At 49.3% G+C, this 20,701-nt stretch overlaps 1 long non-coding RNA gene across 1 annotated transcript; it reads left to right on the forward strand.

Annotated features, from left to right (window-relative positions):
* The first annotated feature begins 15,599 nt into the window (after nucleotides 1–15,599).
* LOC133217009 (uncharacterized) lies at nucleotides 15,600–17,566 on the forward strand. Its single transcript, XR_009726789.1, has 2 exons — nucleotides 15,600–15,710; nucleotides 17,046–17,566. It is a non-coding gene; the product is annotated as an uncharacterized LOC133217009 (long non-coding RNA).
* Nucleotides 17,567–20,701: the final 3,135 nt, after the last annotated feature.

Genomic DNA, 20,701 nt, shown 5'->3' on the forward strand with positions numbered 1-20,701 from the left:
TCTCCTAGGTTTTGATTTCTGTGCATTGTGATTTCTGCATCTGCACTTGTAAAACTGATACTACCAAAAGTTCAATTGACCTTTGTATCCTGGGCTCATTCGAAGCCAGCTGGAGTCAGTATGGAGGTGCCAACTGACACCAGTGGTGTTTGCAGCTGCCTGAGAGAGCATGAAGAAATACATTTGAGGAATAGCTGTCAAAGCTTTCCTGTCACTGTCCCTCTCTTCTTATCTGAAGGGAATTCCCTGCATTTGGAAGGATTGTTCAGTCTCGGGAACTGCAGCCAAGATACTGAGACATGCAGCAAAGGTCCCGATAGCTGTCATGGTAATGAGGAGCAATAGGGACGCTCTTTCTCTGGCAGCAATCCTGAAAGCATTGCCATATCAATTCCCTTAGGAAAATAAAAATAAAAAGGCTTTATACTGAAGAACAAATGGCCTTGAAAAGCAGCTAATGCTGGAGGATTGGCCAAGCAAAAGCTTGGTGTTGAGGTTCGTGGTGCCACTGCCTGGTCCCAACCTCAGATGAGCAATACAAACCAGGAACAAACCAAAACTAGGGAGCAAGGGAAAGGCAGGGAAGAAAATGAGATGTGAGGAAACCCAAGACAGTTGTGTGTAGTGTTTTGCATAATCAAAGGGATTCTTTTTAGCCCTTTTGCATTTTACTTTGGGTTTTCATGCCTCTTGACCCTCCCGTGAGATTCACACCCGACGTATCTCCACAGCCCGTTGCCATGAGGAAGTCTTAATAAAACTGTGGTTCATGCAAGAGCACAATCCGTTTACCGTGGGTCTGGCCCATCCTGACTACCTAACCAGAGACATGTATCCCAGCTGAGGTAAGCCTCCAGAGACACATCTCAAGTTCATCTGAGATTTCCCAATGATTTGAAAACTTCTTCTCAGAAAACATTATCTGATAGACAAGTGCTGCCTGGTCACCATTAATAGCATCTTGGAGTCATCCGCAGCTTTCTCCTTATGTTGTGTGCATGCATCTAGCACTTGAAGAAATGACTTGGAACAGAAAGTAAGAAGCTTTAAAAAGTACTTGGACTTCAGTTTTGTTGAGGTCCCTCCCGTGGTTCAGCAATAATTAGCCATAGCCAGTCGGTCTGCACCGTTAAATGTCAGGATGACTCAACTGGTGTTGGGATCTGCTGGGTCAGGAGGGGACGGGTTCATGCCTGGGGCAAGAGACTGCCGAAGGTGATGTCCTGGGGAGAAGATGATCAGATCCACTGAGCTCCCTCCTGTCCTGTGCCCACTTGGCAACTTCGGGACCCTGAAGGCTCATGGAAGGACATTGGAATAACATGGGCATCCTGGCAGTGTGCTCACCCTCTTCAAAACCAGCTTTTATACTCAAACGCATAGGTGAGGCTTGGCAAGCGGTGTACCCATTGTTTCCCCCTGCTCTGTCCCTGGCTGCATTTCATTTAACACCTGTTTAATTAACTTTTACTTAACTCCCGTAGCAGTTCCCCTAAAACGCTTTGGGTTTCAGAGATACTGTGAAGGGACACTGGGTATCAGAGATACTGTGAAGGGACATCAGGCTTTTCTTGAGCAAGGGGGAGGAAGAGATTTGAAAGCAGTGCTGCTGATTAAATGAATACAAATGAGTTTTTCTTGGGATTTTTGTTTAGCTGGTGCTTGGCAGGGGAACGTAGGTGACCTGAGAACATCAGCGTTCTGCCTGCTCCTGTTCCTGTTTGAAGAGGGTCTTCTGGATTGCTCACTGCTGGTGCTCTGGCAGGAAACTGCATCATCATTAATATCAGCAAAGAGACTTTTTCTTTCATGGCACCTGCTTTAGAGGCCTGTCCTCCCAGCAAACCCAGCTCCCTTCCTCCAGCCCCACTGGACACTTGCCACCAATTCCAGTTTGGGATTTCTGACTCCCACTGAAAATAATATCAGAGTCCCCCAGTGCTGGGGAGAAGCCTGGGGGATTTGTGGATCTGCTCCCACAGGATGAACTCCCCTGCTCAGAGATACAACACTTACCTGCAGCAGCTTTATATCCCCTGGATCTCTGTGTCTCCCAGGAGGGTAAGGAGCCTTGAGCTCCACTTGGGTAGGCTGGATCTACTAGTTTTCCTTACAACAGTGCATATATGATAGATGATCTAATGATAGATTGATGCAATGTGTGCTTTTGCTTTCTGAGCAGCTTTGTGTTTCCGGATGAGGTCCCCCGGGTGCCAGGGCAGTGCTGGAGGCACCGCCTCACATTCTCAGAGATGCTTCATGAAGCACCAGGCACTGGAGGGCCCATGGAAAAGGAGGCTCCCAGCCCTGGCATGCTGCAGCGTAAACTGAAGCCGTGCTGACGCCTTCCCACAGCCCGTATTTGACTGATCTTTCCGGGGCTGGCTTTCATTTTGGGTTGTCAGTTCACCTGTTAGAAAGTTAGACTCAAACACCTCATTAAATGTTACTGGTTTTGTCTAAACATGCACTCTTCCCTGTGCAGCTTCTTTTAAATTCTTTTTCCAAGCATTAAAAATAGATAAAATGAAGAAAAAGTTTGCAGAGACATTTCAATATTAAAACAGGGTAATTCCTACAGGCTTTTCCCCTGTTTTAATTTTATTTGGAGCTCCTGGGAACTGTTTGGAAAAGATAGTTGGAAAAGTTAATCTTTGAATAGCAAATGCCCCTGAAGGGGGAAGGAGGGAGGGGGAAGAAAAAAAAAAAGAATGGTCCTTTCAAAGAATCATTGACCTAAATTGCACTTTAATGCACATACCATGCTGTCCACACCACCTACGTGTCTCCAGGAATACTGCTAAATAACAAGCACTAAATGTTTAGTCATTTCCTGCATCACGTTTGCAGGAGTCGGTGGCTTCGCGCTATTAGCATATGTAAGTGCACTGCAGTTCAAACAGTTGGTTTCCATATCAGCAGCTGCTGGGTTTAATCTCCTTTTGGGAAAGGTGCCACCGGGAGCACTGCAGCGAGCCCCAGGTTAACGTTCCAGTCGGCTTCCCAGCGAAGGGCCGCCGTGACGCAGTGCAGCCTCGCAAAGGCTCTGCCTCAGACCCGGCTTTCCCAAAGCATGGGAAAACCTGGATTAGAAATGGAGCGGGCAGCACATCGGCTCCGCTGAAGGAGGTGGCTTTTTCCCTTTCGGTAGCGGGGCTCTTCAAGCGGTTTTATTTATGTACCTTATGAATCTTGTGACTACGGGCTGGGTGGCAGCGAGCCTCGCAGGAAATAGCAGAGGCTGCTCTGACCTGTGCAGCTCTGGCTTGCTTGGCCCCAGCTGCCTGCTGGGGATCCCGGTGTCTCCTGCCTGCTGGGGTATCACAGTCTCACTTGGGGGGGTGTCCGTGCTCTCTGCATCTATCCTGGCTTACTCAGGGGACGGGAGAGTTAGGATTTGTGTAGCTTTTCCTCGGCCTTGCACTGGGAAAGTGCAATCTTACCCATAGAGGTTTGTAGTTTGTGTGCTGGCTTTTCAGATAGGCAGGGAAGCAGATTTTGGTCCAAGGAATCAAGGGCTAAATCTTCTCTCTTTTTTTAAGCGGCTGCCTCCAAAATGGTGGCTGCTTCTCACTTGAAGTTCACGGTAACAGATGGCTAGATCTCAAAGACATTACTTAGAAGCTATAGGGTGTTTTTCACCACATGTCTTGCTAGTTTCCCTCCTAAAAAAAAACCTGTGTGAGAGCCCTCCCAACATGACAGGCCAAACCTGACCGTCTGTTAAGTTCACTTTATATAATCTCTGTATACTGTAAAGTGGCCTTTAAAAAGCCAGGCTCCTCGCTGGGTAATTCCCTGATCCTGGGGGGCAGGCAGCCTGCAGCCAGCCTGCCCACTGCAGCAGCACTCGCTTCTCTGCTGCATCGCTGTGATCCGGAACCAAGAAGCATCTTTTTGCAGATATTTGATTTTGGGGTCTAGAGATGGATGGGAATTTGCCCAAAGCACCTTTCATATGGGCTGTGCGGGGGCCCAGGGACTCGTGTGTGTAGTCAGGGCATAGTAAGGGCTCATGAAATAGCGTGCACCTTCTGTGCGGCCCACCAGCGTTTTCAGTCTCATTTAGCAGAGAGAACAAGCAGAAATCTCACAACTCGAGTAAGAGCATATGCTCTGGGAGACCTTGCTACATTGCATAAGCCTTCCCATTAAAGGAGCTGGCTTTGCGAGCACAGCACATGAGTCAACAGCACAGCTAGACTTGTAACGTGGGAGTCACACCTACTCTTGGCTGCAGAATTATCCAGAGAAACAGAAGGTTAATAGGAACAAAATAAAGACTAAGGAACCCTTAAAGGTTAGTTACAGGATTTGATTCAATTGGCAAGAGGGGGAAAAGGAAAGGAAGTGGGTCAAGCCAAGGGAGAACGGGTAGGGTAATGAAAAGCCATGTTGTCTGTGTCCTAAGGAAACATAGTTCAGTTTAGATCAGTAAAAATGGAATCAATAAATTAATATGGGTTTTTTTTCAAATTAGCTAGTCCTAGAGTGGGTCACTACTGATTACAGGGAGAAAAAGTCACTTGACTAATGAGAGAGAGTGGAGTGACCTCCAGGATGCTCAAGAAATATTAACACTGCATGAAAGCAGTTCTGCAAGACAGGGAATGACTCCCCAAAGCATGTAAATACAGGCAAAGCAAACACCCGACCCGGAGTATCGGTAGCAACAACACATTCTTTGGCTTTGCTTCTGCGTTTATAGATCCTTATTTTATGTTGGGACATTTTAGAACCTACAGCCAAACAAGGAGCACGCCTGTCTGTGATACCTGCAGAGCATGAGCATCTCTGGTCCATGCAGAGCAGAGCTCGCTCCCCTCTGCAGGCAGGGTGGCAGTGTCAGCAGTGGAGGGAGAGCTCAGCTCCCTGGCTGCACAGGCACCTAGTTCTGACCTAGTTTGACCCATGTTAAGTGTTAATACTCCTCAGGACCTGGGTCTGGCTGGTCTGCTGGGGTTTGCAAAGAAGCCAGTCTGATCCAAATGTCTCTGCAGCCAGTGGAAAGGCTCCGAGTGGGTTTTGGGTCATGGTCAGGAAACACGGGATATCCTGAACAGATCAATCCATGGGGTTTTCAGTTTATAAAGATGTTCCATTGAGCAAAACTTGCTGGATTCTTACTGTAGGCTGGAGCCAGTTTCCATGTAAATGTATGAGGGGCATTGCATTTGTACTTCTTCAAGAATGCAGTGGCCTCACTGGCCTCATAAGAAGAACAAGAGAGAATACAAAGTCGTGCGTAGTTTCCAGGGTGTTATCTTGGGTTTTTTCCCCTAACAAACAAGACTTCACTGGCCAAATCTGGTATTGCTGATGGTACAGGCTTGCCTGCTTGAGGTTCACCTCAGTCCTAAATCTGTGCTGTAAGAACCAACATGGGAGTAAAAGCTTTGGTAGCTCAGAGCTTCTGATCAGAGTTTATAGAAAAGCCCCACACAAGGCTGCCCTGGAAGTGCTTTCATTAATACATTGATTTCTTGGCTCTCCTCCATGTATACCAAGGTCTAAGTGGAACATGTCCATGGGGGAGGTGTTGGGTAACAGAAGTGATGTTTCATCCCTCACTCTCAGCGCTCTTGCAGAGGGAAAGATCATCTTGTGATCAAGGCACAAGACCAGGAGTCAGACGATCTGGGTTATTGCAAGGTTTGATTTGCCAATATTAGCTACCAGTTCTGACACCCCAAATGCAGAGGTGCTCAGGAAATGTGCTGGTTGCCCTGTGCCATAATCACAGTGTATATTGGAGTTCTTGTGCTGTTCTTGCTGAATGCTTACGGATTTAGCAAAATAATTTACCAGTGATGAACTCCACTGTGATGGAGCCGAGGAATGTTCAGTAGCCTTAGCCTGAGGTTTATGAAAATAGCTTTCAGGACCGATTTATAAGGGGTAATGGAGGGAGGAAGATGGAGCAGATCTCCACATGCATCCCAAGCAAGAGAGCACACATGGTGCTTGTCTCACCATGAAACCCTGAGCTTGAGGTAATGAAATTCACATCCCTCTTCTGGACATTGACAGATCATCTTTCTTAATGCAGAAATCCCACTGCATGGCATCTGTCCTGCTCTAGGTACACACAGGAGCCATATTCCTGTGCATGTGTGCCAGCATACGTGACATGTGCTTGGGCCACGCCATGCGGAGAGAGACCACAGACGTCTGCCTCCTGATGAGGTATGTTTGGGCACAAGGTGTCACCTCATCCCTTCCCATTCTGTGACTTTCCCTCACTCCAGGCACAGCGGGGAAGAGGACAACACATCTGACCAAACTTGTCTTCTGATGTCCATGGGGTGTGAGAAATGCTGCCTGAGGTCCCTATGTAGTCACCAGGGAGTAATAGGACTTCTGTAGGCAGGGTCAAATGCTTCTCTTCCCCATGCAGACCAGAGTGAAAGGATGCCAGCTTACATGTTTAGGTGCAGAGCCTGAATGACTGGGGGTCCCCTGGAGCACTGAGCCCAGCGCCTGTACATGCTGCTGATCATGGGCTCTTCTGCTGCATCGTCTGGCAACAAGCCGTAGTACAGCCTTCAAGTGCTTGAGCTAGATCTCTGCCTTGCCACCAGCATCTGCGATGGGTCCTGGCACAGGAGACTGCTCAGTTTTTCCTAAATCTGGCTGAACCGTCTCCTGGGAAATGGGAGTCAGCTTGCTTGCTATCCTGCTTGCATCAGTCCCGGAGTGGCAGGTGGGAATTCAACGTCCCTCTTTAGCTGAAGACATATAGAGGAGCTCTCATCCACAAAATGTACAGGGTTTGAAAATTCTGTGGGGGAAAAAAAAACGGATATTTCCTTATAGGGGGAAAAAAAGATCAAATTCAACAAATCAGATCAGCTCCTCTGTGCCCTCTTTTCAGGTACAGGCTTGAGAAGCGGGGAAAAGATAGAAAGGAGGGAGAAATCCCAGCTGGAAAGGTCCTGCAGGGCGTTCCAATGCAGGAAGAGCCCAAGTGGTGGTCCCTGTGTGGCAAAGGGCTGTGCCATGCCACACGTGGTGCTCTGGCTGCAGGCACCTCCCTGCGCTGCCCCATGCAAACCACCGGTCTTGTGATTTCTTTATTTTTAATTCTTCTTATTTAAGTCCCATGATTTTATTTTCGCTGTTCCTAATTCTTTGCCTTGGGGAAGGGAGGCAGGGAACAGCACAGGGTTTGTACTGCAGTGGTTGTCTGGGTGTCGTGGGCCATAATCTGACATTTAAGTGATGAGGTACTGCCATCCAGGCTGCAGAAATCAGATCCTGTAATAAATGGTGGGTAGTGCAGTTCTAATGAAGCTGGGTTTTCAGCATAACTCCTGGTTTCACTTCACTGTTTCACTTCTTGCCTTCTCTTTATCCAAGCAGTGAAAATCAATCAGTCACCAGCTTGACAGCAGAAATTGTGGCATTGTATTCACATTAGGGCAGTTGCTAAGACATTTTGGTGGAGTACAAGAACGTACTTGGCTAATGACAGGTAAAGATTAAATCCTGCATCATGCTGAGCTTCCAGAACTGAAGGGATTACAGTGTTTCTGGGTAATTTTAATAGCACTGAGAGATAGTTTTAAACTTACATGGTGCTTTTCATACTAAAAGGTCCCAGAGCACTTTGTTGGCAGAACTTGATACAGGAGCTGTCCATAGCGATAAAATATGCCAATTGAGGGATGGCACCAGCAATAAAAGTGAAGAAAACCCTTATATTCTGAACACTGCAGGAGGGGGACAGACATAAGTATATATCCACCCACCCACATCGTACGTCCTCATGAGAGATGCAAGAACAAGCAGTCATTTCTAAATGTGAAAGCAAGGTCAGAAACGCCTCTGCGTGCCCACCTGACCAGCTGCTGCCCTCCTCCTGTGCCAGCTTGCTCCGCTTCCCCATCTCACTTCCCCCGTGGGACATGGGTGCTGGCAGTTCCCCCGTGGCCGGGCTGACCTGGAGTCTTCCCTCCTCTGAGTCACTGTTCTCCTCCTCAGCTGCCCTCTGTACGTGGCTGCTATCAGGCTTTGGGGGTTCTGTGCCTTGCAATCGGAAAAGAAGCAAGATAGGTCAGTGTTGGCAAGGGATGGTGGCTCATGAGTGTCCCATGGGTGATGTGGCTGTGCTGCTGCCTTGTCTGATCCGGCCAGCCCTGGTGGCATTGGTACAGCTCTGTGGAAGGACACAGTGCACCGGGAAAGTTGTACATGAGCAAAAGGTGCCTCTTGAGCCAGTAAGAAAAGTACCACAAATGGTTGGTTGTCCTGTGGCGGAGTGGGATGGAGGTCAGGCCTTCCTTTGGCTGCTTGCATCTTGTTTTCAGCTGGAGCTGGAGCCAGAATCAGGAGTTGATTCCTGACTTGGGAATGCCGTGTGTTTGCTTGCTCTCCTGACCAAGGATGAGGCTATAGCTTCCACTGTGTGAGCTGAGCACTGCTCTGCATTGACGTGTGTCTGGACAGAAGGCATGCATGTCGCACCCACCTCGTCACAAACTGCACAGTGTCTTCTCCTACCTTGGAGAGCATCATCATTCAGGTGATTTGGAGAACACCACTAGCATCAGTTAATCAGCAGCAGCCATCTCGAAGCAGTCCACATCATTGCCCCAACTTTAACACGTGTTGGGGTTACGTTTGAAGAGTTCAAGTAACTCCAGGGTGAGGCTGCAGTTCAAGCACACCACAGCTCTTCTCCTGCAACTTTCTTCACCACTTTTCTCAAGAGCACGCAGAATGGAAATAGAAGCTCCTGCCAGGGAATTTCCACCCCACATCGGTAACGTTTGAGTCGTGGGAATGAGATGCCAAAAGAGTAATGTTGCTTTTTTGTCTGGAAAGTTGGCTGTGTGGATGTGTGATTTGGTGGTGGGTGTGGTGACCCCGGCACTGCACAAACTCACGCTCGTAAACGTTGCTAAGTGATTAGTAAAGTGACAGCCAGGGCTGGCCGTAGGAGAGGCAAGAGCACCGTCAAAGTGAGTGCCGAATGTGCTTCAAGATTGTTCAATGGTTAGAGGAGGTTTCAGAGTTTTCTTTGCAAGCAGAATTACTTGTGTTTAAATGGTCCATAATAAAACTAAAGAGCTCCCACTACCTTTCTGAGGAAGTTACTTTCTGATGAATAGTTATCCAAAATACACAAGCCTTGGAGGAGGTCATGGCTGTCAGCTGAACTGGTCCTGTTACTCAGCACTCTGACACTCTCAGAGGGGTTTCGCTGGAAACCTGGAGGAGGTTTCATGATGGAAGATGGTTAAATAAAGGTCTTCCACCTCCATAATTCCGGCAGCTGAATTTCAGCACAGTATCTAGTCACAATGTGACACGGCTTCTCATACTGAAAGCTAACCTTAAACCTCTCTAATTTTGGTGATGCTGAGTTGCAGCCAAAATCATTAATGGAGCAATCTCTGCTAAGGTGGGCTGTTCCTGAGGTTTCCTGACTGATATTTCCCCTGTACCTAGCTGTGAAGATTATCTGAAATGAGTCCTGGGTTTGGTTAGCTGAGAGTGATAAAATTCATCTTTCAAAACCTGTCTTCAGGAACTGCCTTGTGCTGTGCATTAGCACCCAGAGGGCTGATATCTGGATGGCCACAGCACCAGACTGTCCAGCCCAGCACTGTAATTGCCAGAGAAACGGGTTGTCGGAGGCGTAGAGCCAGTCATGTCATGCTCTGGGCGTCCTGACAGCTCCTTGTTGCTGGCTGGGAACAATACCACTGTTCCCAAGGGATGGCTAGCAAAAATCAGGGTATTTTAGTATTTCCGATGAGTTTTTAAAGAGTAGCCAAAATTGACGGGTTCCAGACAGCTGTTTATGCCGTGGGATGTTTTGTTACTATGTGCAGATCCTAATTTCCTGCTGCCTCAATGTAGTTATCAGTGGGAACAGGCCCAGATGCCCCTGGATGTCCCCCAAGCAGAGCTTGCCTGTGGCTCCCAATGTCTGAGCTGTGCAACCAAGAGCACCAATAGTGTAGATGTTGAGAAAGGGTTAATGAGGGCAGGAGCTGGCAACAGGGCTAGTGCCTGGAAGGGGATGCTGTTCTAGGGGAAGAGGAAAGCCTGTCTCTGGTGTAGGAGGGATGTGGAGGGTTGTTACTCTAATCAGAATAGATTAGGAGAGCAGGGCAGCAGGCGACGTCCGACCTTCTGGCTCAGGTCTTCAAAGGGAGTTACTTTTAAGGAGGACTTCCTCTGGGAGGAAGAGAAAAGGAGACATGGAAACTATCCAAACCCTCTGCTGAGAAAGAGGGTGAGGCCAGACAGGATTGATTTGGGACTTTATTTGGGTGTGCTTGGAATTGCCTAGGCCTGGGGAAGCACTGGGAGCCGGAGGATGCAGATAACCTGTGGGCAGAGGATGCTGGCTGGAGCCAGGCCCCGGGCTGCTGACTCGGGGGTGAATCACACATCCACACCTGCAGAGAGCACCTTGCTGGCTGGAGCCACAGCAATCTCTGCTGAACTGTGCTTTTTCTCTGATGTAAATAGGAAATGACTTCTGCAGCCGAGTCTTTGTGGGCACAGGGCTATAAAAGGCACTGCCATTTTACATACCGCATCTGAGCTTGGGAGAGAGGAAGGAGGCTTTGCTATTGCAATCACATAGTTAATAAGCAAATATATGTGGCTCCATAGGGCTTGAATAACTTCTGGAAGCAAAGTAGTTATGAGGGCTGAGTCCCTTGCCTGCTGCTCTAAGTGACTAAAAATAATTGGTTTTATTTCCCTTACAAACTCACAGAACCCAAACGTTTCCATATAACATACCTGACTCCAGCTCGTTGGCTTTGTAGCTTATGAAGAATGAACCTGATTCATCAGCTGCCCCTGGGCCTGGACAACCTGATCTTTCTTACAGGTTTCTGTGTGCTGCCTCTGGCTGGGGCAAGACTTGGAAAGCCCTGAAACCTGGAGCCTCTTGCTGTGGGAAGCAAGAGCAATGAGGAAGAGAGACTGCTGTAAGTGCAATTGCAGTTACAGCTTGTACTATGCAGGGTTCGGGTGGGATGAACCTAAGGGGCTCTTCTGGCTTCAACAGCTATGAAACCCAAGTGGTGGACTGTGACCACGAGTAAAAGCCAAGGGGGCCCCTTTCCATGACAGCATATCATAAGGGTGTGATTCAGTGACTTTCTAGAAATGTGAGGATCTAAAAGAAGTAAAGAAGGAAGTTTTCCTTCTCTGTCTCATTCTACATTAAGAAATAAGGCAACTTGGGTTCTCCCTTTAGGGAAAAGGGAAATTTGGCACAAAAAAGCCCCTCCCTACCTCCGCACATCTCCGTACCACATGTCTCCGCTTCACTATTCACTTGTTTTGACATAAAGTACTTTCCCCAAAAAAATATTAGTCACAATTTTGGCTTCAGCTAGCCACCTCTTAGTCTTCCTTCAAACGTTTTGAAATGGGTGATGTTAGAAACGTGTGATGGCATTGGATAGGGGTGGGCGGGTTTAGCATTTGTGGAAGATTCTGCATTGAAGTTTGGGCACCCAAAAGCTGCTGCCTGTCTGGGCTGGGTAAGAGAGTCCCATAGGACATGCCAGCAGATGAGAGGGTCTTTGGTTGGTCCCTTGGATAAAACAAACTGTGAGGATGGCAAACCAGAACATCTGGTAATAGCACTGTGGGGATGCGTATGTGAGTTTTGTCAATGGAGTCTGAAGAAGCCAGACTGATGACTGCAGCGTAAAGTTGACTAATCCATGTTGATGGGCTTCAGATTTGAACTAGCTGCCCAAAATCCTGGGTTTGAGCAGTAACTGCTTTAGCAAGCAGCTCAGCACCAAGGGGAAGAAAACTCCCCGAGTGCCATGTTGGATCAGATACAGGTTCCCAAGTGTTCCTGGGAAGCGAGGGGCAAGGGTTGTTTGAGTTAGACAGAGCTGCAAAATCATATTCCAGGCCTGTAGCATCTGCACACGCAAGCAAGCTTGCAGTCTCTGTGGGATCCAGAATGAAATGAGCCCTGCCATCCCCATGTGCTTCCTCAAGTAATTATTACATGTGTTCCACCCTAATGAGAACCTGCTCCATTTTCTCGTCCCTCTGCTCTGCTGCTCTCTCCTCACAGCTGCTTCTTCAGAGCTTCTCTTTGTGAAACCCATCTGGCAAAGGGCTTATATTTTATATTTTAAAAGAGAAATCTTTGGAAATTGGTAGTTTCGCTGTGCATTATTATGCTCATAATCCTCTAATTTGGTAATAGGTCTCTAATCATAGCCATGCAGAATGAGGAGCAGCGCCAGCCTGGAAAGGTGTCCCTCCGGGCTTCCCAGGCACAGCAGCCACAGCATGCCCCGATGGACCATTCATTCCATGGCTGCTCCCCAGGAAAGGCAGGGAGGAGATGCACCTTCTGGCATCACCAATAATGTAAAGCCATTCTTGGAACAGAATCAAACATAGATCATTGGTGAGAAACCCCTGAAACAAGGCGTTGCTGTGGGCTGCTCAAGGGTGGTTGCTGCAGGACAGTGCTGTGCTGGACAGCAGAGCAATGCAGGACACAGATTTTAATGTGTCATCCTGGTTCAGATGTTCTCAGCGTAGCAGAGGGAGGAAGACAGTCCAAGGGACTCCTGACCCGGTCTTCAGATCAGTGGTAAGACCATATTTTGCACATGTAAAGGATGTTTCAGCTGGCCAGCCCCTTCCATCAGCTGTAGCAGACACAAACTGCATGGTATTAAGATTTTAAAGATGCTTGTAAGGAAAAAAAGAAAACATAAATAAAGGCCAGGTACATGCTGGGGCAGTAAACCCTGTTTCCAGACTCTGTGCCCAGCTTGGGGATGGTTGGACACCCAGAATGGGTGTCTGAGCTGTGAGGAGCAGCTGGAACATGAGCCCTGCAGGTCCCTGGCTGCACGGTGCTGCAGGCAAGGTCTGGTGCAGCAGTGACACAGAGCCTGTGGCAGTTGTAAAGGAGCACTGTCAGTCCTGGGAAGAAGTGGTTTCCTACAGAGAAGGGACCGCTGGCAATGCTCCCAGCATCGGGGATGCAGGGCAGCAGCTCCCAGCTGGACCCAGGAACTGGGAGTGCAGAGGGGTCTCTGCAGCATGTCCCCGTGGGAGGAGATGGCCCTGGTCTGCATGGGGGTGTGTGTGACAGTCTCTGTTCTGAGGTGTTCTGGCATAATGCAGGGCTCTACAACTGCTGATTTCTCTTAGCCTAAGCTAAACCCTGCAATGTCTATGCTGCACAGAAAGAGGAGGGAAAAAGGAAAACCTTTTGAGAAATATGTCTATAAATAGCAATTTAGCTTGACAACCCAGTCCCTCCTGCAAAAAAGTCAACAGAAAACAACAAATACCATCCCTTTCCTATGGATACATTCTGCTCAGGAGCATTTTTCAAGGCTGTCTCTTGTGCAGATGAGCTATCAGGATGCAGAGGAAGGTGCAGCCTGCAAGTGAGGCCCTCCCAGCTCCTGATTACAACCTGCTGCTCTCGGGGTTTATGCCCAGTCTGCTCCTCTAACAGGATTTTTCTGACTTCCAACAGTGGAAAGAGGCAAATCAGTGCAAACACGCAGCTTGCTGAGTGTAATGTGTGGTGCCGAGACACACCTTAGGAAAAAAGAAATGGAAAGGCACTTCCAGACTACTAGATCTGAATGATCACAGTAGCTGATTGGGTTCTGCATAGCCTGGCTTCCCGGGCAGGAAAGCTGCCCATCTGCTGGGGCTGGGGGCTGGTCAGGCAACTGGTAATTCCACCCCTATGAAAAGGTATGCGTCTTTACATCCTGCCACCCTGCCAGATTGCAAGGTTGTGGCAAGAGATGTCAGCTGAGCCGAGCCCTGAGTAAAACCCTGGTAAGCACCGTGGAACGGAGACTGGAGTAGGTCTGTCTTAGGTTAGGAATGGGCTATATCCTCAATAACACTGTGAACTCAGTCCCAGTGTAGGAGAGGTGAACAGGAGAGGTTCCCCAATGAGGAAAGCTGAAACGCGAGCCCCAACAGCCAAGCTGGAATCAGGGATGTCTTTACTCAGCACCGCAGCTTGGCTCAGACATCCCAGGGAAAGCTCCAAGTGAGGGACTAGAAATGCAGAGTAGGGTAAGATGAAAATGAGACAAAGTCATCACTTCCCAAAACCTTCACAGTGAAGGAAACACCTCCCACTGTCTGGAGGATCCATGGGAATATTATAATATTTGTTCCAAAAACATGACTGGGTGGATACAGAATTACTGACGCAGACACAAGCAGCTAATTGAATTCATACGTAGAAACTCTGGACACCATATGGCCTCAATAAAACGTGGGTCCGTAGCTGTTTCTTAGCAGATGGTTATTCATTTTCATAATCTTAAATCAAAAGATCATTTTTATATCTGGAGATCAAAGGCATTTAATGTCTCCTTGGTCGAGGTTTATAAAACGAAACCTCTGTCCTCTTTCGGCGTGATGTGTGAGGCAGACAGGGGTTTTCCCCTGAAACCTTTGCAGAGGTTCTGGGCAACCACATCTGGGCAGCAGCTGCAGATGTTCCCAGCTCTTCAGGGCTGGGACTTTATTTTCATTAGGCGGACGTGCAGTTTATAGAAGGAGAAGGGACGGTTGCAATGAGCTTGTGTGGCCATTTATATTTCCTCAGACTACTGGGATACAGACCCTGCGAACATTTTGTGATGAAATTATCCTTTTTTCCCTTAGAAAAAAGTGCTGGAGCACCGTGTGACCTCTCGCATCCCGTACTCCACCCCGCAGAGCAGTTGTGTGAAGCCAGCTCTGGCTTCCCTGTGGGAGGTGAACCACGGAGGCACAAGGCAAGTCTCGGAGTCCTCTCAGCTGTGTGCAAGAGGGTGGGCGAGCGCTCGCCTCCAAGGCTGCACGTCAGTGCTGCTCTGCCGGCAGCCAGTGCAGGGGAGGAGAAGGGGGCGAGATGCACTTACGTGGAAAGTACTTCCACACCCACCAAAAACCCTCTAGGATAGACGTGATCTTTGCCACCTAAGAATGAAAGGTGTGTGGTTACTCAGAGCACCGTAGGTACAGGTTGCAACAAATTGAGTCCTGTTAATGAACCTCATTTCTACCGTGGCTACCTGCTGGCTGACGAGCAGTTCTCATCGGTGTGAAGGTGTAGCCGAAACGCACCTCCTCTGAGAACCCACACTGCTGGGGTGCACTTTGCATTTCAAACACCGATGCATGCAGTTAATACTCGCGCCACGATCGGCAGGCATCTCCGAGATGAGAACAAGCACTTCCCTGCTGCTGTGCAGGTATTGCCTGCCAGCCTCGCTGCCTTGGCTGCAGTATGGAAATGATCCTCCCCAGCAGACAGCAGAGTCCCACCTCGGTTCCCATTCACCTGGAGATGAAAGTGCTCTGGCTGCCAGTGTAGGAGGGGCAAAACTATTTAAAAACCTCATTAGAGAAAGTATTTGTGGAAGACAGCAACACCCTCAGTTGTGGTTTGCTCGAGGACTTCTCAGCCAGATCACTTCTGATACAGAGGGAAGGGCACTATGAGAGACATTCCTGTCAACTAGTACTTCTCGTAGGGATGCCCTGGGTAGACTTTGCTGCCTTCTCTGTCTTGGTGGGCTTTATTTTCTACGTAAATAATGGGCATGTTTCCCTCCAGCTGCTGTTTGGATGAGGAGCCTGGCTGCAGCATGGCATCAGGGCTGCCGTGCGGTGCAGAATGGTCCCATTTTGTGATGGAGAAACGCAGTAAGCAAACTGCACAGTATGTATGTAATCTTGATTAGGCACAAATCCACCATGAATATTTCCTATTCCATTTAATTCCTGCTTGGGCTTAATTCAGCTGAATTTGCAGCAGGAGTAATGCCCAAGCCACATCTGGCTTGTAATGCACATGGGATCAGGCTGGGAGTTTGGGAGGAGGTGGATCTGGATGCAGAGGTTTGGCTTCTTATTTAGAAAATGACTGGTTACATTCTCCCACGGCTGCTCCAGACTATCCCAGAGCTTAATGATATTCACATCCAAGGGTTTTTCAGTCTGCGTGACTAGGAAACAGTCTCATGTCTATGGTTTGTCTGGCCTGTTAGGAAGGAGCCTGTGCACCTGCATTTCCCCCACCGCCTGCATTTCCTTTGCATCCCATTTATTCAAAGGGGCCAAATGTTTGTTAATCCTAACAAGTTAGAGTGCAAATAATCCCTTTTCCTCTTCCAGTGTAGTCGGCATTGGCACATCTTTAGCAGCCCCCGGTCAATCAGGACAGCTGCAGCTCTCAGCCAGCCATATGGGGATGAACATCCTGCTCCCTTGCAAGCAGGTTCTTGATCCCGAACGACCACACAAGCCTACAGGGACCAGGCTGGGCTAAGCATGTCCCCACACAGTATATGGGCTTGTTCGCCCTCATCTCCAGCCAGGGGAGCTGACAGCGCTCATGCAGAATTCAGCCGGGTTCCTCTGTGTGCTTCCTCCCATGGCACTGACTGAGCCGCCTGCCCTGTTTTGTCCCAGCCAGCTTCCCAGGCCGAGCTGCTGAGCTCTTCACCTCTGCCACCAGCCCTGACAAACAGCCTTTGCTCTGCTGCTTAATGATACTTACAGTTTGAACTGAGTCCCCCCGACCTGATCAACAGGCGCCTTATACACCATGAACATGCGGATCACACAGACCTTGTCCAGGAGGCTTGAGGTTCAGAGGACAAGGTTTAACTCATCCATGTCCCGAGATGAACTGTAGGAGGAACATACTCCCAATCTCTTCTTTTGCCTGTTCTGGCTTCATTTTATTATTGGTTGTAGGGGAGGTGTAATTTTTTTAATCCAGTTAGCAAGTCCAGGATACTTTTTATGCTAGTATTTACTCAGATGTAATGTAGTTTGGCCCTGTAGCTGTTGTTACCTGCATCTCCCAGAAGGAACAAAATCTCCCTACACTGAACGCCCCAGTGGTACTGATTCCTGCGGGGGGACGTGGATGCCAGCAAAAACTAAGTAATGCTGTTGTTAAAAGCTGTGGTATTTTCTAAGTCATAGACCTAAAGGCACCCTACTTTCTTTGCTTTGCATACTTGCAGAACACCGTCCTTTCTGCTTTTCAGATATGAAAGCCGAAGCAGAGAGACATCTGATGAGGCTTCATCGCTGACTCACTGTTTGATGTTAGGCAGAAGGAGGAATGTGATCAGATACCATTGTGCAAAGCATCCACCAGACAACTCTGTCACTCACAGGAGCAGCAGCTCTGAGCGAGATGGGCTGGCAGCCCTGTTGTCCTGCCCTCAGCTGGCTCCGTGCCTCTCTCAGGCCATGGGTAACCCCTTGCCATCGCCACCTGAGCTCTGCAGAGAGAGCAGGGAGACATCACCTTGGGGATGCCTTATACCATGTGCAGACTCCTGCCGGCAGGGTCAGCCAGCGGTGCGGGAGAGGCTGCAGCCCGCAGGGGTGTGCACGGGTGTGCACGCCTGGAGTTCTTTCTCACGAGATGGTGCAACCAGCTGGCGGGGAACTGGTTAAACAGCGTGAGCTCCTTGGCTGCCTGGGCTTGGCTGGCGGTGCGAGGCAGGGCAGGATGTCACCAGGAAGCCGGCATGTTTTATTAAACAGAGTATCAAAGTGGGCTAAAGTCTCTTATTAATGTCCACAAATGCTGCCACTTCCAAACAGTTTCCACCTACATATTCCTCCCACTGCCGCGCTGGGTGCTGGCAAACATCTCTGCTCAAAGAGGGGAATGGCTTTCATTTGAATAGTCCTCAGGCAAGTTTCACTGAGCGGTGCCAGCATCATACCCACAGTTCTCACGTGCCCGGCAGCGATCCAGGGCAGTGCCGGAGGGAGGGCCCTTCGCTTGCCCAGGACTCCACAGAGACAACAGCTCTCAATAGGTTTTCTCAGTGTTTTATCCAAGCAGCATCCATGGCGGCCTAAACCAATGTAATTAAGCAGCGATGGGTGCACATACTTGCAATATTAAATCTCAACTTAATCTAGCTTGCGGACGACTCCTTTCATCGTGGCAGCGAGAGTGGCCAGCTGTGCTATTGAGATAGTGAGTCACACATGCAACTGAAACCACCAGTTTTCAGCTTCTTCACAATCTGAGCTTCTGCAACTACCTGCAGGCTCCCAGGAGGAGGAGGCGGAGCCCTGGTGGGTGTCAGACTGCTCCTCCTACACTGTTAAGTCCCACATTGCCCCTTTTGGGACCCTGCCTTCAGCTGGTGGGTGCAGGCTCTCCTTCGCATGCCTTAGACATTGTGGTTGGGAAGTGAGACGTGAGCTGCTCACCCTGGGCTCTCCTGGCTTTATACATCCTGCACCGCCCAAGCTGCTGCAGCGCCACAGACCTAGGGCTGCAGGAAGGCGGTGGATGTTTGATGTGCGCCATCCCATGTAGCTGACAGCACCATGCTGCCCACCGAGTGCTTTCACATCCATCCCAGAGGCTGGTGCCGTGCCTGGAGGTCTGCCCATCTCAGAAGAAGAGCCACCACGTTTGCTGTGCACCCAGCCGTCCTGGGGACAGTTTAGCCCCGGCAGAAACTTTTCCTTCTGCAAAAAGTAATGGGTATTAATTGCCGAGGCCTCAAGGCCGTCTGTCAGATGCTGAGGGCTGACCGCATCCGTGCAGCACCTCCCGCACTGCCCAACCTCAGCATCCAGCCCTGGCTGCTGGGCCCAGACATGGCTGTTCTTTCACCTCCGGTGCCAGTAACCTGACACAGGATTGCTGGAAATGAGGGAGAGGGAGAGTCAGCGATTTGATTACAGGCCACAGGCACATGCCTGGCCTTCATGGATATATTAAGTAAGAGACATTTTAAAACAAAACCACCCTCAGTAACCTTATCGTAAGCTTGAATCCGCAACCCATCTGCTAACTCCCGGCGCTGCCCACACAGGCTTCGATCAGATGTTGGTGCCAGGGATTTTCGGAGTGTTTCCCCCTCAGAGTGCTGTGATCAGAAGGGGACAGGCCCGGGGAAGGGGCAGGTCCTGGGGCTCGAGCCTCCAGCCACCTTCAGCATACCTTCAAAGAACCCGACCCCAAACCCTCACCCCTGACTGTGCCTGTAAGTAACTGCAAATCCCACTTGGACACGAGCTGCTGCTGTCCTGTGACTCTCAGTCCTTGTGAAAGAAGCTCTCGGGACATGTGCTGCTCCATGAATGGCTTTAGAAAATAAAGCCTTTTAAAACATTTTGCTGTTGCCCTAATCGTGCATTGTAAAGGAACCCTCCATATACAAATAATTCGGCAAACACAGTCCAGAAGGCGAATTGATGATTGCATCAGCCCCAGCTTATGAAAACTGATCCCCAGGAAAATGTAATTCAACTCTCCAGCAATCTAACTTGATACGCAAGAATGTAATAACTTCATTTGGATCCTCTTTTTAGGGGGACTCCTAAACCCTTGGCAACGTCCCTTAAGGTCATGAGCAAATCCTGATACGGAGAATTGTTTGGCAAGCATGGGAACAGTAAAAGGGCTAAATAATTGGGGATTACCTCTGACCCTGATCTGTAGCTCACCACCCACTGCAGGAATGCACCGAATATCTGAAAGAGCATGCAGGAGTCAGGCAATCCGTGGGCATGAAGCTGTCCACGTACACTTGAAGTCTGAACTTAAAATGCAGAGCAGGTTGGCCCCGCACCTTATTTTTCATCAGCAATCAGCTGCGGCAAGCTCTGTTTCTGGTGCCTTGGACAGAGGGTCAGTGATGGGACAGGTTAAAAACTGTATGGGTTTTTTTCACCCGTTGTTTGGAAAGTAACAGCTTGGGCCTTCAGGGCAGAGAGAGAAGGAACCATCCGATTCAGACCCTGCTCCTAGCGCTGGTTACCAAACTGAAGGAAAAGGACAAACACATCACTTCCATTTTTCCTGGCTGATAGTTATTGCTGGGTTTGTCCAGCACCTGTAAGAAAGACCATCTCTGCTTTGGGAAGTCCACAGCCCAGCACTGTGATCATTTGTACTCGGTGCTCCATGTCAGCCCATGAGCCCTGTCCTTGCAGCAAGCTGGCCCTGCAGTGAAGCCTCGGGGCCCATGAGCGGATCATGGCCATAATCGCCAGGTTTGCAGGCTCAGACACAAATACCGAGGACACCGCATCCAGTGGGACACCGGCTTTCTGGGAGCTCCGTGTCACTGCTATGTTGGTTATGCTGGAGAGGCAGCTGGGATCTTGCAAAGAGGTTTTGGGGGTTTAGAAACCTTACATTTGTGGCTAGTGAGTTTCTGTGAGGCAATGGCTTTCCCGAGGATTCCTCCTGGTACCGACACACACCTTTAGGTGGCATCGAGCCTTAAAATGCCTGTCTCCATCGCCCGTGTAAAATCTCCCTGTGCTCTCACACAGTATCTCCTGACCTCAGATTCCTCCGAGCGTGGAGCAGCCATGGCTCTGCAGGCGATAGCAGAGGCTCTGTGCTGGAGCTCTGCTATTACCTTATCTTGGTAAATGCACTATTTATCTGGTGAGCTTGCCTCTACTTGTTCAGCGTTCCTTCCGTGGGGAAAATGACCACAGCCCTTGCAGGGAGGGGGCTGCTTTGGCAGACACACGCTGTTGTAACCACCACAGCGCTCCACGTCTCACAGCAGCCGGCACGCAGGAATCACAGATGCTTCGCAAAAGCATGGGAAGTCCTCAACTTCTCCGCGCGATGCTGCCGCTTGCCTATAACCATTTCTTGAGCGACTCCCGGTTATTTCCCCCCATGTTTCCAAAGTTCGGGGGC

The sequence above is a fragment of the Neopsephotus bourkii genome, unplaced genomic scaffold, assembly GCF_033783945.1.
Source record: "Neopsephotus bourkii isolate Nb327-2 ecotype Australia unplaced genomic scaffold, CSIRO-AGI_Nbou_v1 NB_1080, whole genome shotgun sequence".
Classification (NCBI taxonomy): Eukaryota; Metazoa; Chordata; class Aves; order Psittaciformes; family Psittacidae; genus Neopsephotus; species Neopsephotus bourkii.